The sequence below is a fragment of the Hyperoodon ampullatus genome (assembly GCF_949752795.1).
Source record: "Hyperoodon ampullatus genome assembly, chromosome: 5".
NCBI lineage: Eukaryota > Metazoa > Chordata > Mammalia > Artiodactyla > Ziphiidae > Hyperoodon > Hyperoodon ampullatus.
In genome coordinates, this window is record NC_136918.1 from 117012227 (window position 1) to 117032303 (window position 20077).

The 20077-nt window shown below is 34.7% G+C and overlaps 1 pseudogene across 1 annotated transcript; it reads left to right on the forward strand.

The window, feature by feature from the left end:
• Nucleotides 1–7858: 7858 nt before the first annotated feature.
• LOC307054007 (U6 snRNA-associated Sm-like protein LSm5) lies at nt 7859–8099 on the forward strand (annotated as a pseudogene). Its single transcript has one exon. The product of its transcript is annotated as a U6 snRNA-associated Sm-like protein LSm5 (transcript).
• The last annotated feature ends 11978 nt before the right edge of the window (nt 8100–20077 follow it).

Genomic DNA, 20077 nt, shown 5'->3' on the forward strand with positions numbered 1-20077 from the left:
AGGACTACTGGCTAACAAACATAGCATGAGGAGATCGCATTTAAGGCTTCCAATATTAGTATTTGTAGTAACTCATCATTATACAGCAGACAACTCCAATAACCACCTTCTAACATGACAACTGTTCATAACACATGGGCAGAGAATGTTCCCACAGTGGGTTAAGTGCAGAGAGGTCATCCAGAAGATTTGCTCACCAGTTCAGGAACAGTAGTCTCCGAAGGTTTACACTGACTCTTTGCTGGAGACATGAGGCATGCACGTACTAGTTCCACACAACCATGTGCCACGTTGAGTGAGTCACTTAGCATCCATTTGTTTAAAATCCAGGAACTAACATAAATCATAACCTCACTAAACTTAAAGTCATCTTGATTAGTCACATGACAGCAAAGCTCACCTAGGAGTAGTGTCACACTCCAAGTGCCCAAGAAATTTGCCTTTAGATATTTAAATATCTGTGATAGCACTTACAAATGATCATGGTATGGTTTTATAAAAATTGATATTGCTTGTGAAATTATTTTCCCAAGATTAAACTAACCATGTCTCTTAATCTTATCAGAAGCTAAAATGTGAATTTTTAGTGTAATAAAGTTAAAATAACATGGGCTTTGGAGTCCAACTCATCTGGGTTTTAACTCTAACTTGATCTCTTACCAGCAGGATGACCTCAGCCATATCACTTAAACACTTTAATGATCAATTTCCTCAACTTTAAAAATAGTATTATTATCTTAAGAGCTGCTATGAAGTGCATAAAATAACACATTTAAAGAACTTAATAAACGTTCTGACATATTCTAAGCAGCCATTAAATATTAATTAATGTTGATGTGGTTGCTATTATGAATATTATACCTTCACAGAAAGGTTGTAAATAATAATCACAAAAATGTAACACCAGTTGTTCTTGGATAGAATCTATTCATTCTACTAGTAATACCCAGGGTATTAATTTCATGAAAAGCCATCAAACACTTACAGTTTAGATGTTTACAAAGTACTAGGGCTCCAAGGTAATTTCATCTAAATACAAAGTTTCTTTAAAATTTAATCTAAATTAAAATTATGCCTTTTTTGTAAAAGGAAAAATAAAATGTAAGCAACTAATAAAGTAAGGTACCCTTAGCTCATTGCTCAGAGTCATTCACATTCATCAAAAGAAGTTGGATTATTGAGTTATAAATAGGAAGATGTTCCAACTTGCCTATTAAAAATCAGCAACACACAGAGAGATATACCATGTTGGTATATCTCCAAGATGTTCTTGGACTGCAAGAATCAACAACGTAAAAATGACTATACTACCCAATGCAATCTACAGATTCAATGCAATCCCATCAAACTATCAATGGCATTTTTTACAGAACTAGAACAAAAAATTGCACAATTTGTATGGAAACACAAAAGACCCTGAACAGCCAAAGAAATCTTGAGAAAGAAAAATGGAGCTGGAGGAATCAGGATCCTTGACTTCTGACTATACTACAAAGCTACAGTAATCAAGACAGTATGGTACTGGCACAAAAACAGAAATATAGGTCAATGGAACAGGATAGGAAGGCCAGATATAAACCCACGCACATATGGTCACCTTATTTCTGATAAAGGTGGTGAGAATATACAATGGAGAAAAGACAGCCTTTTCAATAAATGGTGCTGGGAAAACTGGACAGCTACATGTAAAAGAATGAAATTAGAACACTCCCTAACACCATACACAAAAATAAACTCAAAATGGATTAAAGACCTAAATGGAAGGCCAGACACTATAGAACTCTTAGAGCAAAACACAGGCAGAACACTCTATGACATAAATCACAGCAAGATCCTTTTTGACCCACCTCCTAGAGAAATGGAAATAAAAACAAAAATGAACAAATGGGACCTAATGAAACTTCAAAGCTTTTGCACAGCAAAGGAAACCATAAATAAGATGAAAAGACAACCCTCAGAATGGGAGAAAATATCTGCAACTGAAGCAACTGACAAAAGATTAATCTCCAAAATTTACAAGCAGCTCATGCAGCTCAATATCAAAAAAACAAACAACCCAATCCAAAAATGGGCAGAAGACCTAAATAGACATTTCTCCAAAGAAGATATACAGATTGCCAACAAACACATGAAAGAATGCTCAACATCATTAATCATTAGAGAAATGCAAATCAAAACTACAATGAGGTATCACCTCACACTGGTCAGAATGGCCATCATCAAAAAATCTAGAAACAATAAATGCTGGAGAGGGTGTGGAGAAAAGGGAACCTGCTTGCACTGTTGGTGGGAATGTAAAGTGATACAGCCATTATGGAGAACAGTATGGAGGTTCCTTAAAAAACTAAAAATAGAACTACCATACGACCCAGCAATCCCACTACTGGGCATATACCCGGAGAAAACCATAATTCAAAGAGTCGTGTACCACAATGTTCATTGCAGCTCTATTTACAATAGCCAGGACATGGAAGTGAGTTAAGTGTCCATCCACAGATGAATGGCTAAAGAAGATGTGGCACATATATACAATGGAATATTACTCAGCCATAAAAAGACGCAAAAGTTGAGTTATTTGTAGTGAGGTGGATGGACCTAGAGTCTGTCATACAGAGTGAAGTAAGTCAGAGAGAGAAAAACAAATACCATATGCTAACACATATATGTGGAATCTAAAATTTAAAAAAATGGTTCTGAAGAACCTAGGGGCAGGCCAGAAATAAAGACGCAGACGTAGAGAATGGACTTGAGGACGTGGGGAGGGGGAAGGGTAAGCTAGGACGAAGTGAGAGAGTAGCATGGACTTATATATACTACCAAAGGTAAAATAGATAGCTAGTTGGAAGTAGCCAGATAGCACAGGGAGATCAGCTCGTTGCTCTGTGACCACCTACAGGGGTGGGATATGGAGGGTGGGAGGGAGACACAAGAGGGAGGAGATATGGGGATATATGTATATGTGTAGCTGATTCACTTTGTTATAAAGCAGAAACTAACACATCACTGTAAAGCAATTGTACTCCAATAAAGATATTTAAAAAAAAAAGAAAAGAAAAATCAGGAACAACATTGTGGGTCGCAATCTGGCAATATGTATTAAGAAAGTTAAATATTTTTTCATGGATTAGATCTACCAATTAAACATTGTTAAATTTACCCAAAGAAAATGATCTTTAAAAGTCTAAATATACAGACAGGCTCATTCTAGAATTTCATGAAACAGTCCATGATAGAGCAATAGTCATGTAAATTATGACACAGTTATTCAATTTATTGTAACAAATTTTAAAATAATGAAAACCAAGTAGCAACTTAGAAATTGCAAGTAATAAAACTGTATAAATTCATTAAAATTTAAAAATACCTAGAATTAATGATCAGAAAGACATACACTAAAACAGTTTCATTGGGGAGTTGATTCTTTGTATCCTTTCTAAAATCCTCTCAATTATGCTTTTTGTTTTCCCCTGTGTTGCTATTAACTATTAAAGTATGCAATTTATAAACATTAATAATAATCCTACCCTCAGACTAGGCTTGGAAATTACAGAAGAAAGCAGAACACACATTCGATGCAGCTTTATCCTTACTCTACCTATTTCTTCTATGGGAAGGAAGGTCTTCATTGTTCAAGTGGTGAGTGACTGAATGTGTGTGTGTGTGTGTGTGTGTGTGTATGTGAATGTATGTGTATCGACCAGCTGTGAGCTACTCTATCTCACTTTTGCCATGTAATAGCAATACAGCAGTGTTATTCCTCATGAATATGGAAGTAGGGTGTAGAGAGTGCAGAGGCAGGAGGGATAGATACCACCTCCCAATGACTCACCAATAATAAAAACTAAAAAAAAGAACTGGTTCTTCTCTGGTTACAATAACTGGAGAAGTGTCATACTGGTTGAATATAACACAAAAAATATAAATCACAAAGTTCTTCTCAGTTAATGAAATATCTTAGCAACAACAAAGATGATTCTCAGGAAAAAAGCTTAGAACAACATTTTAAAAATATTAGCCTTGTGTGACTTGTCTATATTTGTATACTTTTTAAAATTTCACTTTCTTTTTTCAACTTTTGTAAGTATATATTAATTTTGAAATGGTACATAATACAATTCTAAACTTCAAATATTCTGAAATTCCTATGACTTAAGCTTAATATTTTTATTCCTGTTTTAGTTCCCTTTGTCTACCATGATTTTGAAGACAAGATCAACATAAAGGGCAGTTGTTGAAAGTCAGCTCACACATTTACTGTGAAGAATACGCTCGGTAAAGGTTTGCTTGTCCTTTTAATGATAGGGTCTTAGACCTAAACACAAAAGCCCTTGCCTTCAGTGAAATCTCAATACAATAATCATGACGATTTTTTCTTGGTTTAATCCTAAATCATAACCCAAGATCTTTATACAAGTTGAACTTCACATTTACCACCACTGTAAAAATGATTTTCAGACCTATGTTTAGAATTCAGCTACTTTGGGCCTCTGTTAATCTTCATTAAAATCTTTTCCTTATATTCATTTGTTGGACATAATAATTATATAAATCTTTAATAATTAATTCTGTTTTTCCACCAAGAGTTAATAAAATTTACTATTTCTCATCGTTTTATCTCTCATTTATTTTTAATCCTATGAATATAGCAACCCAGCAAACATATGGCAATAAATTTACTTGTGGACATTATTCCAGTAAAGATTAATACAAGTTAATTGTGTTGACAGATTCAGGCTGAACATACATTTATTCAGTAAGAAATTTCCTAAGTCAATCAATCATAGTCTATTGAAATTTTAGTTTTAAAAGTCTATAATTTAGAAAAACAATCCATTTACATTTTAAAGTTTTCAATGACATATACTAATTTTGCCTGTTAAATATAAAATAAAGCCACAATAATACTATTTTATAAAATTTAGCAGTATTTCACAATAAAACTAGAAAAAAATAGATGTGTAAAAATGAATTGTAAAATCTTAATCATATGAATACCTATTATATTTTAAAAATTATTTGAAAGCAATTTCTTTTGCTTCTGGACTAAGAATGCTCTAATTTGAATTTTTCTAACTCTTAAGGGGTTGAACACCCCAAATATTGTCTAGAGTAAGGAATTTTTCTGAAAGACAAATTATACTCTTTAAGAATGTTGCACTTAAATTTCATATCCATAGTTTCACTATAATTCAACAGATACATTATCTACAGATGAGGAGGTTTCTATATAACAGGAGGTTTCTCAATCAAGAAGAAAACAAATAAACAAGCCTATCACCCAGGAATAATTGGTAATATTATTAAGATTTTTGAGTTTCTGCAAGATTAGATAAGAAGAGAGGAATGGAAACAACATCCCTAGATTAGTTATATTTCAATATAAGAATCAAATGTGCATTCTGAAATTTTGGCAATCTGTCCATGATAATAACAGTAATATATTTCACCAAATTCCTAAAACCAATGAGGGGAAAAATCACTTTATCAATAAAGGTACAGAACAGTCAAGGTTTAGTTTCTTCCAGCCCTATCTTTGGAAAAGAGAACTCCCAAGAGACAGAAAAATATCTGGAAATAAGAAGAGATTAAATTATATTCCTGGAGGTTTGATGAAGAAAGAAAGAAAGGGTAAAGAGAGCTATGAATATATGGTTTGATAGAATGGAAGGCTCTTTATCAGTTCTCAGCTCATCATGATAGCTTAAGGGTGAGGGGGTTGGATAGGAATCTGCTATTTCAAAGTGACTCAGGATATAGATGTGTTTGTGGTAGGTAATAAGACCACTATCTGTGCCAGTTCTGATAAGCATACAGTTATCAGACTGGTTAGGAAGCTACACAGTCAGTGAGGTCCTTCTTTTCTGACAAAGCATTTCTCTATTAATTGATTCAATGGAGGAGAGAGAGAGAGTGAGAGAGAGTTGCTGTCCTCCTGCAGCTTTGTAGCTAACATTCCAATTGGAGTAGGTGCATCTCTTTGCCCTTTTGGGTGAAGAAAGGAAAGAAAATTGCAAAGTGGATCCCATGGCAGGGTCTTTTCAGGACAGAGGATAACTGAAAACTTTTATGTGCTGAAAAATGCCACATGTTTTCAAAAACGGTTTTACCTGTTCTGAACATAATCATTCTGGGCAATGGCATATGACTGTAATGGATGGAAATAGAAAACTCACAGGTAGAAGAGATTCTAAGGCTAGCTGGCTGGCAGGGGATCAAGAGCCTCTTTCTCTATGAGTGTGGGATGATGCTGAGTATAATGGTTTCCTCAGGCTGCCCAAACAACGTGCCACATTTCGGATGACTTGATATAATAGAAATTTATACTCTCACAGCTCTGAAGGCTAGAAGTCCAAAATCAGGGTGTCAACGAAGCCATGCTCCCTCTGAGAGTCTGGGTAGAATCCTTTCTTGCCTCCCTGGTGGTGGCCATCAATGCTTGGTGATCTTTGCTTGCAGCTGCATCACTCCAGCCTCTGCCTCTGTTGTCACAGTGTTCTCCCTGTGCATCTCTGTGTCTTCACATGGCTGTCTGCCCTCTGACTTTTCTCTCTCCTCTTTTTATAATGACATAATCATACTGGATTAAGGACCCTGCCTACTCCAGTGTCAGGTCATCTTAACTACTATGTCTTCAATGACCCTGTTTCCAAATAAGGTCCCATTCTTAGATACTAGGGACTAAAATATCAATATATCATTTTGGAAGACACAGTTCAACACATAACACTAGGTAAACCAAACTTTCAGCAAAACCAACAGTCTCCTTGCTCAGGTCAGAGTTTGCTTGGCTAGAAGACTGTATCTTATTCAGAACTGCTAAAACAGAAATATCATAGACTGGGTGGCTTAAACAACAGAATTTATTTCTCACAATTCTGGAAGCTGAGAATTCCAAGATCAAGGACCTCAGGCTGTTCAATTGCTGATGGGGGCCCTCTTCCTGGTATGTCCTCACATGGTGGAGAGAGAAAGCAAGCAAGATCTCTTCCATATTTTCTTAAAAGGGTACAAATCCCACTGTGAAAACTCCACACTCATGACTCAAAGGCCACACACCAAATACCATGACATTGGGGGTTAGGGTCTCAACATATGAATTGTGGGGAACACAAACATTCGGTTCACAAGGTTAAAAATGATACTATTCTTCAGCTAAGTTTGAAAAGCTATAAAACAATGTGAAGTTTTATTATTTGTCAAAGTGGGCAAGGTTTAAACAGTATTTTTATGACCAAGACTCTTTTCAAACTAGGAAAAAATGATCTGTTTGTACAAACATTAATAGAACTTTGATTTCATTATTTCTTCAGTTTTCTTAAGCATGACATATTTTGTTAGTCCCATAATAACTTTTACCCTCTATATTTTCAAAGCTTTTCTTTATCCTAATTCCACCCAGTTGAGAGATTTTAAAAGGGCTTCAGTCCCTCTCAAGTTTCCACAGTTCTTAAATAGATAATTGGTAAAATTTATTTTCCTATTTGACCTTTAATTATAAGACCTCAATATCATTTTTATTTCCATTTTATATTTAATCCATAAAATATTTTTCCACACACAATCATTAGACTGTTCAAGTTTCAAGTTAAAAAAATATGTTCAAAGCAACAACCAGATCTTGTAGCATGGTTAAGATCATGGACTCTGTAGCTGAAACACATGGGTTCAAATCCCTGCTCTACTATATACTTACTTTCTAATACTGGCCATGCTATTTAACTTTCTATGCCCTATTTTCTCATGAGGAAAAAGGGAATAATAGTCGTACCTACTTGATAGGGTTATCCTTAAGATTAAATGAGTTACTATACTTAAAATATTAAAAAGAATGCTTGGGAAGACCACTTCTGGCGTAGCCATGATGGCTAACGCTACCACCAACCCATCACAGCTTCTCCCTCTAGAGCTTGTGGACAAGTGTATAGGATAAAGGATTCACACTGTGACGAAGAGTGATATGGAGATTGTTGGCACACTTCTGGGATTTGATGACTTTTGAAATCACACCAGAAGGAAGAAGAATTATTAAATTAGATCAAATTTTGCTAAATGGAAATAATATAACAATGCTGGTTTCTGGAGAAGGACCTGAAGTATGAATGGATTTCCTTGACTTATGCTAGATTCTGTTTTGTGTTATAATGACAACAAAATAGAATTTTTTTTAACCTTTTAATGTTTGTAGTCTGTGAAGCCAAGTTTTCCATTAAAGGGAAATGCTTTGAAGATGCATTGTAAATGCTTGTTTTTGTAAGTTAATCATGATTATGTTGGAAAAAGAAGAACAGTTTGTTTTTTTGAAGACAAAATAAAGGTGTTTTTGTTAAAAAAAAAAAAGAATGCTTGGTAAGATGAGAGTACTGTGTAAGTACAGCTGACCCTTAAACAACAGGTGTTTGAACTGCATAGGTCCACTTATAGGTAGATTTTGTTCAACAGTAAATACTACAGTACTACACAATGGTTGAATTCGTGGATACAGCACCACGGGCAGATATGGAGGAACCACAGATAGGGAAGGCCAACTATAAGTTATTTATCAATTTTTGACTGCATGAAGGGTCAGTGCCCCTAACCCCTGCATTACTCAAGGGTTAACTATATAAACTATTGATATTATTATTAAGGTATAAAGTGATGTTGAAATATGACAACGTACATACCTTCTCATCTGTCTAGTCTGGGACAGATGGAATGGGGACTTGGGAATGGATCCTGTTTCTGACACTTACTAGCCATGTAAACTTAGACTAGCTGTGGAAATTCTTTAATACTCAATTTCATGCCCTGCAAATTGGGACTACTCTATCTCACAAGGGTTGAGAAAATCTGGGTAAAGTGTTCAGAGAAGTATTTGGCATATGACAAACTTTCAGTCCTAACTCCTTTCCTCCTTTCTTTCTTCAACTTTAGCTTTGGGCCATGGGGAAAATTAACTGGAGAAATAGAAAGCTGGAGGACTGGAGACCAATCAAAAAGTTACTGCAACATCAATAGTAACATGGAAAGACAGCCAGCAGCAAGGAGAAAAGGAAAGCGTAGAAAGTAGGAGACAACACATTCCTGGTAAATGATTACCTGTGGCGTTAAGGAGAAATGGAGGAATGAGTGATGATACAAAGGCTTTTGCAAAAGAAGTTCCTTAGGGTGATATCACTTTGTTATGCATATTTTGCCACACAAGTCACATATGGAATTACTAATAGTACCTGAAATATTGCATTTCACTACCCTTCTAAATCTTCATACCAATATTGCTATAATTTAATTTTTTATTTTTATTCCATTACTGCTCCCAATTTTGTTCCTACCAATCAGTCATGGTTCCTCTGCAACTTGAGAGAAGCATTCTAATATAGCTATAAAAAAAGCATTTTCATCTGGGAAGATATTATTTTAAAACTCATTTTTGAAGCACTTCGTCTGTATCATAGTTTATTATACTGTGGGCTCTATTATGCTTATGAGTTGGACTATATGTAGTATCAGAGTACCCTCTGGAAATAAGTTTATTATAGCTAGGTATTTAAAAATCAGTACCAGTTATTAGTAATTTTGGAGAACATTTTCTTTATGTTAGTTATTACTTATGAAAGAAGGTACAAGGAAGTGCTTTGAAAAAAATATACAAGTAGTAACAAATATTTCTATATTATCTAATATACCCGATCAATGAATAAATTACATTCTTATATATAACCTGATCAGACTTCTAATCCTAGTTTAAACACAAAGTAACACTTACAGAATGTAAATAAAAACAAAATATTAGCTTTGAAATTAGTTAAATTTTATCAGGAGAATTTGATTAAAAACACATAGTAATTTGTATCCAGTGAATGATTTGTGTTTCAGTATACAAAAAAAATCAACAATTCTATTTATAACAGTACTTATTTTTTGAATAAAGTAAAATTATATACTATTATTGTTAATTCATTAGAGGTGAAGAATTGTTGGAGATCTGGGCTAGTTTAAGACTTTATCTCCCACTTTAAATAGAGGAAGTAACCATGGTATATGTAATTTAAAATACAGAAGAATAAGAAAATTTTGACAAAACTTTTGAAATCTAAGGTTTAAATAAAACAAATAAAAAATAGTTGATAGGAATACAAGAATCATAGTGATGATATTAAAGATAATCCAGTGGTGAGATTTGAATTCCAATTTTCCTACGAGATAAAATGATAATTTATACTAAATAAGAACTAAACCAGTTTTCCATTAAATAATTTCAGAACCTATAATGTAAAGCAAGGTTAAAAGTCAATTAAATCTCAATATCAAGCTATCAGATTCTAAACTCATAAAAACTTAGTTTTAATTTGGTGATTAACATGACAGTTCTGAACAGAACCCAGTAGATGGCAGTAGGCTGTTATAAAGTCATCAAGAAGACTAAGAAATAAATTACACATTGCCAGTATTACATTTGTACACAGAGAATCTGATGAATAAATTATGCTATTCTTTCTAATATACACAGGTACCACATCCTTAAGTGTGATATCTGCATATATTATAGTATGTAATATATCCTGGTTTTTTGGTAGTAAGCCATACATTCCTGATCTCTACAAACACATAATACTTTACTCATATTAGATGACAATTACTCTAAACTCAACCTCAGTAAAATCCAATCATAATCAACAAATTTAGGGATGGTTCAATGTGAGTAACATAAATATTAACTTTAAGAGCATCTAATTCATTCAGTTGGAAAAAAAAATTAAGGAGGCAACATTTTATAATGGACACCATACATGACCAAGTATTTAAGGTAGCAGCTTTAGATGTGGTTTCTCCACTTACAACTGTGCAACTGTGAGCCAGTTATTGAGTATCTCTGTGTGTTAATTTCCTCATCTGTACAACTGTAATCACAAAATTTTCCTAACATAGCTCAAGTTATATATACATAAAATAAAACTGTGTACATAAAAGTAACTGTAAAACAGTACACAAATATAAGATTCTTTTCCTCAACGTGGAAGCCAAGGACAGGATGTTTTAAGAAGAGAATTTGTCCAAAGACATCAAATGCTTTAGTGGAATTAAATAAAGTGAAGCCTGAGGAGAAAAGTCACTAGATTTTGATGCTTTAGAGCTGTTTTTGAGTGTAAGTACATATAATTTGACTTGAATAAAGAAACGTGTTTTCCCACTGTTCCTCTCAAACAATGTAGCGGTTATGAACACTGGTGCCGAAGTCAGACTACTTGGGTTCCTAACTTCCTTTCTAGCTGTGTGACGTCGGATAAATCACTTAAATCTCTGTGCCTCAGCTTGCTCATCTCTATGCTGGGGGTAAAAACTGTGACTACCTCAACTTGAACAAATCCCTGTTAGCCCCCTCCTCTGTAAAATGAAGGTAATGGTAACATCTACTCATTCTATTGTGCGCTTCAAATGAGAGAATGTTTATGAAAGCTACACAGATATAATGTGGTAGCCTTTCCTTTGAGTGATATTTCAGTTTGATTTTTGATTAGTTCTATTTCCTATTTTGCCTTATAGTGATGAATAAATGCCCAGGTATATTTACATCCACATAGAGGGGCATCAAACTAGATGATTCCAAGATACCACACCCGAGAATAGCCTTCAAACAGCGTTAACAATTCACTTTATGACAGCAAACAAGGGCCGAATGATACAGGATACATAGCAAGTCCCTTGGCGTTTCAGGTATTATTTGAGGCCATGGGAGAAAGTAAGTTTACCTGGTTTTTATGAAGGTAAATAAGCCATAACTCAAAACCCTTCAGCAGCTCAATTAAACTAACTTTGAGTGGTGTGGAAACAGTGGGAAAGAGAGGAGTTTTTATCCAAGACTAAGCAAATATTCAAAAGCTATGCATGTAGTGGTAAGTTGAGGACATATATTCATATACATTTTCTTATTTTGAATTAATGCACAACCTATCTATATAATAGGTTCATATTATATAACATATATATGTTCTATATAACGTATAATATGCATGTTCTTATTTTTAATTAATGTTCCAATGTATACTTTCAAACAGATTAACATTATTTTGTTTTTAGGTTTGTGGAATTAATTTCATTGCAAGGAATAAATATGTTTGACTCTGAGTTATCCAGCCAGACCATGTAGCACAGTAAGGCAAAAATATCAATAAAACACATAGGACAGAATTTTGTGAGCAACCCTACACATTTGCCTCCTCCAACTTCAGACTGAAGAATCTTGTCCCTACCAGTTGAACCGGGTCCACTCAGTTCACTAATCCAGTCACAGGATACTATCTCAAGAAATAAACTTAACATTTCCTGAAGATGGGAAAGAATAACTATTAAGCCTATAACCTGAAATAAAATTCTGTCTACTTTGCTAGAACTTTCAGTTATACATAAATTTTTGCAGTAACTAATATTATTATACAGTAGGTCTGTGAAATCACCTTTCCCTCCCTCCTTATTGGAAGTAGGTGGTGAAAACCCTCACTAGTTATGGACAAAGAAATTCCCTGGTGACTCCTGTGTTCTTTCCGCAGATATCCTTCTTGGGAGTTAGCTGAATTCACAGAGATGAATTCTGGTCTGCTGTTACGGACAGTACCATTTCCTTCCAAAGAGCAAGGTGTGCGATTGTTCTGTCCTTCTAGGCAATGAGAAGGTTACTCTGACTCTGGAAGTCAGAATTCAGGAGTTCATTGTTGGTGCACAACTAAGCCTCACCCTCTTAGCCAGATATCAAGTGATCTCTACCTACCCAGCCTCTTAATCTGTTCTCAACTGGTTCTGAATTCAAGCAAAGACAAAATGTCACTTATTAAGCTCCATCAAATTCCAACAATGAGAAAACATACGTATATTGTTTAAGGGTACATGAATATGCAGTAGAAGTATAAAGATGTGCCTGAAAATAATATATCCCAACCTCAGGCAACACTGAGACCTTAATTCTGCTCATAATGTTCCACTTCTTAAGCTGGATATCAGGCACACAATTATTTGTTAAATTATTCTTGAAAATATGTCTGCAGTTTTCTTTATCTAAGCTGAGCACTCTCACTTTATTCTCTTTCCTCTGCTGTTGGCAGTTCTCTGTCAATCTGAGATGAAAGGAGGGTTTATATCCAACATGTTTTGGCTAAGAACAGAACAGCGTCTTTTTTGACGTACACACTGAAAAATGGATTTTCCACTGTTCAGCACCATGAAATTTTCCCCATTCAGAGAGGCATAAAGGCTGTTACTGTGCAACCTTTTAATAACTGATATTGAGAAATTATGATCTACCTTAAAAGCTCTAGATTTCTTGCTTCTCCCCTTAACCTAATAAACATATCAATATATCATACAGAATCAGTATCATCATTGTTTCAGTGAGTTTGGAAAGTGTTCTAGGGTGATGTATCAGTGCTTATTTGGTCCTTGAAAAAGATTAGTCTCTTTAAATCATTCCCATAGCACAGATTCAAACAGCAGCCAAATGTAATAAGCTAATTATGGGTAAAGATTCAAGTGTCACTCCTTATTAAATCGATGCTCTAAAAACCCTTCATAAGTTTCCTAATCAGTAGACATGAACAATTAACATCTAATTAGTCATCCATCATCCTTGCTAAAAATGTTTTAGAAGGAAAATTAAAGAGATTTCTCTCATAAAACTTTCACTGCAAATGTGAGATACTGTCCTTTTCCACTTACATATTCGTCATTTACTATCTCATAGCCTGCTTGCTAAGATGATTATTTTAAATGAGAAATCTATTAATTGGTATAGTCCAAGAATGTTCAAGAGTTCCATCATTTTATGACTCCAAATGATTTTACTGACAGTTAGTACAACTGACTTCACAGAGGAGAACGTCAAGACTAACGGAGGTTTAACTTGTTGATAAAGCTACACTTGCATGTTGGAAAGGTGAGTATTTAAGAACAGATCCGAAGGCAATGTTCCACCTACCTATCTTTCTTTCCTTTATAGTTTAAATTAATATTTTATGCCTTCAAACTACTTCATAAGATCACTGACTCCCTGTTATTATGTGAGTATAACTACTAAATGCTTATTTCCATCTGGCTCTAGCAAATCTGAAGAACTTAGGTGATACAAGCTAGGGAGCTACAGTCAGTGTATCTGGGCTCAAATCTCAGTTTTAATTTCTGTGTCTTTCCTTATTCATTCATGAAATGAGGATAATAATGATGCTAATAATGACAATGAAGACAGTATCTACCCCCAAAGCTGGTTTCAGGATGAAATGAATTATTACTCTAAAATGCTTACATCAGTTTTTGGAAAATGTTAAGTTCTCATTAAATATTATCTCTTTAAAATATAGCATCTCTTGAACTTTGTCATATTTCTTCCAAATTCATTTTCTAGAAAACAATGAGTATATGATCTATAACATTGAGACCACTGTTCAGACAACATAGTTCCTGGACTTTGTATGTTTCCATCATGTCTGACTAACAGAGAAGATATATCACCAGGAGAAGTGGAACATGCAGTAAGTGAGAGAAGGAGAAAATGAGGGAAGTCTAATCATTACATCATTCCCAAACAGTGAACCTTTCTCATATTCATTTAGATTTATAGGTAGCTTGGTCCTAGCAGACAACTTTGGCATACACATGGTTTCAATAGCAGCAGCTTGACTAGGAGACATTATTAAAATGGAAAACTACAAAATGATTTAACCTAGCCATAGGGCCTACAATAGAGCCATAATGGATATCAAGAAACCTACTAATACCAACTGCCTAGAGTTGAAGGAGTGCACGGGGAAGGCAGCTTGGGTTTTGTTCATTTCTTTTTCACTGATTCTATGGCAGGCCCTACCCTGGTATTAGTATATTTCTACTAAGCTTCCCAGTTTCCACTGTTCTAGGCATCCATGGGGTCTGTAGATAGAATGTAGATATGAAAAACTAATCAGTATATAAACATAATGATGCCAATGGCCTCCTCTTCTTTCTCCCGATTGTGCATTACGAACTCCCAGAATTCTCTTCTCCTCAATAACAATCTCACATTTAAGAAGATTCATTGTGATCATAATCCACATAGCAAATTTACATATATTCAGCAATTGAGTTTTCTTCAGGTAATAAATTGACTTTGAAGAAGTAAATACACCTTGAAACACCTACACTTCATAATAGGTGTTGATAACTAGACAAGGAAAAAGATATGGTTTATATCTTCTTGGAGCTACAGTCTAATGATAGATACAGATAAATAAACACACAGTTTTTTCAATGGGATGAGTGCTCTGGTAGGAAGTCTGTCTTCCTCTACTTCACAAAATTTATATACTATCCATTATTTCTACTTCTTCCTGCACCTGGAACCCTTCCTTCTTTTCTGGATCAGTCTCTTGGGTTTTAAACATGTTCAAGTCTCTTCATATTAAAACACATATTTTGGGCTTCCCTGGTGGCGCAGGGGTTAAGAACCTGCCTGCCAATGCAGGGGAAATGGGTTTGAGCCCTGGTCTGGAGAGATCCCACATGCCACAGAGCAACTAAGCCTGTGTGCTGCAACTACTGAGCCTGTGCTCTAGAGCCCGTGAGCCACAACTACTGAGCCCATGCGGTGCCAACTACTGAAGCCCACGCGCCGAGAGCCTGTGCTCCACAACAAGAGAAGCCACCGCAATAAGAAGCCCACGCACTACAATGAAGAGTGACCCCCGCTTGTGGCAACTAGAAGAAAGCTCTCGCGCAGCAACAAAGGCCCAATGCAGCCAAAAAAAAAAAATTTTTAAGTTTAAAAAAAATTATTTTAAAACAGGTCTTTTCATCCCACTTCCCCTTTAAAACCAAATTTCTAAGATTTGTCTGCCCTTCTAATGTTGAAATCTTTACATTCTGTTCATTCATGACCCCACCTCATCCCTCTCCACCAACTACCTTCATAAAAATCCCTAGTCACTAAATCCAGTGAATACGTTTCAATTTATACCTTTCTTGACCTCGGAGCAATACTCAATGAAGAACAACATTTTGTCTCAAAATGTACTATTTTCTTTGCTTCTAGGTAAGTATGATTCGTCTCTTGCACTCTGATTATTCTTTCACAATATCTTTTGCAGATAAGCATTCTCTACCAAGGCATTAAATACATATTTGATTTTTTTTCAAAGTTAAGTATACGCACTCTTTTGTTACTATAGCACCATTATCTACTAGAAGTATAATATTAGTCACAAATGGCACATGTATCATTTTAAATGTTCTAGTAGCTACAATAAAAATGTAAAAAGAAACATATGAGATAATTTTAATGACTCAATATATCCAAAATATTATCATCTCAGGATGCAATCAATATAAATAATTATCAATGAGATATTCTGCATAATTTGTTTCCTACTAAGTTTTAGACATCTGGAATAATTTCAGGTTCATGCTAACCATATTTCAAGTGCTAAATAGCCCCCATGCAGTTAGTGGTTCCTATATCAAATGGTACAGCTCTAGTCTGTAAAGAGCAACATGATATGTCATCCATCCCCATGGCTTAATTAAGTCCTCAAAACCAAGACTTCAAAATATCTATTTGTAGCCTAAGCCTCTTCTGAGTTCTGTATATTTTACTGTATATTTGACCTCTCTCCTTTGGTGCCTCAGATGCTCCTCAAATTCAATGTGACTACCTACGTTCAAAAGCATGATCTTCCCCTCACAACTTGAACTTGCTCTAATTTCGCTTATCTCAATGATTGACACAAACTATATAGTTTTACAAGGTAAAAACCTAGTTATTTTGATAAATTCCTTGTATATCTATGATGATGATGATATTATTATTACATCTATATTCAATTTAATAGGAAGCCTTGCTAATTTTATCTCCTTTGAGAAGTAAACTCATCACATCTTTCTTCTACCCTTAATTTGTTAGTCCAAATTAACATTATCTTTAGGATAATGACTTTCTGGACAAGATGTGGTTCCCTGTTATATACTTCCTTGATTCTCTGTTCCTTTTTATGCAGCACTAATCACAATTTATAATTAAAAATTTTTTGCTTATCTTGTTATAATTTACTGACAAATTATTAAATTGTAAATTCAATGAGCAAGAACCATGCTTGTTTTGCTCATGACTATATCCCACAATTACATTGTAAAAGTACATTCTGGGATGTACTTATCAAGAAGCAATTTGGTCTTATTTTTCTAAACTTAGAAAAATAAGTACATTTGTCTTTGATCCAAATCCCACTTTTAGGAAATTACACCCTAGAAATACTCGTTTACACCCTAGAAATACTCGTTCTTATATAGCACAGTAATGACTTACATTGTGTCAGTGCATACTTTATGTCAGGATAACAATTTTACCTCTATTATTGTACTTAATCCCCCAACTGACTGTGTGAAATAGATAGTATTTATCCATAAACAAACAAAATATAAAGTCCAAAGAGGTAAAATAGCTGATTTAGTTCAAACACTAACTAAAGTAGTGGAACCACTAATTGACTCAGGCAATTAAATTTCAGAAATCTAAGGGTTTTTTGACCACTAACCTACATTGCCTCATATAATATTATTACCTAAACACTTTCTAACGAAAATTTCCACAAGTAGGGAAATGACTAAATATTCTATGCTATATCCATGCTATGGAAGAAATATAGTGATGTCATAAAAAAGGAAAACAAAATAGAAACATTAGATCTACAGAGAGATTTCAAAGACATATTGCTAAGTAAAAAAAAAAAAAAAAAAAAAAAAGCAAATTGCACAAAAATTGAAGTGTGGCAGTAGAATTTTGGACCCATAATCATTTTGCCCTGGTGTTACATACCAGGAATACGTTTTCTTGCCAAGCAAAAGGGACTTTGCAGATGTAACTAATGCTACTAATCAGCTGACGTTAAAAGAAAGTGATTATACTGGGTTAGCCAGGTGATTCAAATATAATCACATAAACACTTAAAAGCAGACCTTTCTCCTGACTAAGAACAGAAGGGAAGTTAGAGATATTTGAAGCATGAGAAGAGCTTGAAACACCATTGCTGCTTTGAAGTTAGAGGGGGCTGTGTCAAAAGATCTGGGTGGCCTCCAGTAGCTGAGGGCAGCCATTGGCCAATAGCCAGCAAGGACACAAGGATCACAGATCTACAGCTGCAAGGAAATGGATTCTGCCAAAAACCTAAGTGAGCTTAGAAGCAGATTCTTCCTCCAAGTTTCCATATAAGAACTAAGTCTGGACAACATCTTGATTCCAGCCTGTGAGACCCAAAAGATAATTTCAGAGCTAGGTTAATTGTGAGCTAATAAACTTATATTATTATAAGGCATTACATTTGTGGTCATTTGTTTTGTAGCAAGAGAAAATTAATACAACATGCAAAATGATCCTATATTTTTCAATAAACAACACTAGCTGTGAGTGCATATAAAGGTTTATAAGTGTACAGAAATAGAACTGGAAAGGTAAAGACAATATTGAAGAAATATTGAACTCTAAAGAGTCTTGAGGCTGCAGGGAGCACATAAACAGCGGTTTTTGTGTTTTAACTCCACGTAGGCATTTATTGGTTGACTTCTTTATCAGCAATAATGTGTTCGTGTATTATTTACAAATTACAAAAGATAATGTTTTAAATTGTGGTGACTCCATTGAATTGGAAATCAATTATGATGTTTCACTTTCAAACTGTTATTCTAAAATCAGTCAAGACGCACAATATCATCATCAGTACCTAGACACTGAATGATAAACAATTACAGAAGTCTGTTCCAGGAGATCTTCTCAATACTCTTTCTGGTGGTTAAAAAACACTCATGACCCCATGAGCCCTGTGCTGTTTGCAAACCTACACTAACAGGACACTTATGAAACAAAATAAGAACCATCACTTTTAATCCTCTCCCTCACTTACAAATGAAAACTACCCTGACAAAAACTGCTGAAAATTTGACCCATATATCAGTGAGAGAATCCAGGGCTACAGAAGCAAAGCAATTTCTGCACTTGGAATCAGCCAGCCCTAAAACCCCTTTCTTCTCTCCTTCCTCCCTCCCTTTTTTCCCAACTTTTCTTTCCCCCTCCCTCCCTTTCTCCCTCTTTTCCTTCCCTTTTGTTTTCGATGAGTCATTTTCCTAACCATTTAAGTAAATGCAAAAAGACCCATCAAATTTTGTACAAGTAAAATTTACCTTTTTGGTATGAGTGTGAAATTCACAGAATCCTATAAATGTGGAGTTTATGAAAGTTAGATTTTTTTATTGTTAGTCATTTTCTCCAGGCAGTCTAACATTTCAACTTAAACATCAAATATCCACTGCTTTGCCGTCAAAATCAGCTAACTGCAATTTGAGACATTTTCTATAATTTAGCTTATTCATTTTTTAGAAACTCTCATGAGTAGGAAATGCATGACTCAGAAAAAAATGGACCTGAAGCAATTTAGTAATTACATTTTTTCAGCACAAAATGCAGATCTATGCTCTTCACTTAAAACATAATGGGTGTTTAGAAGTCAAGGAGTCCACAGAGACACCACAAGGACTAAATATATTATCCTTAAAAACTAATTCTGTCATTTATGATTCATAGCCAACTCCTTAAGTAAAGATACAGATTTTCAAATTATCCCATTGAGAGAGATAGAAGAGGAGAAAAGAAAACGCCAGACTCACATCTGTCTCTGCAGCCAGGGAGTTGCAGTAATAACCAACTTTCTCAGTGACTTGCTAAAAATGCTATTTTCATCTGTGTTTCCTAAAAGCACCTCTTTTGAAGAAAATCCACATATCATTTAATTTTACTGGATGTTGGAATGAAAAATAGATGCCCACTGTCAACCAGCTATATTGATTACAAGCGAAAATGTGATCATTCTGCATTGACTTGCCCCAAAGCACTGCATTCCGTCCAAGCAACAGAAGGAAATTAATGCTTTCATACAGTGCCTAAGAAAAATATGAGATGTTGTTCACTTTTCCCTCTAGACAAAGAGGTGTATGCAATAGCTGAAAGGTAATAGCTTTCAGAACATGAACTTGAGACTTTTATTAAAATCATTATTTAATGCACAAAAAATAATGGACCCACTGCCATGGCATTTAA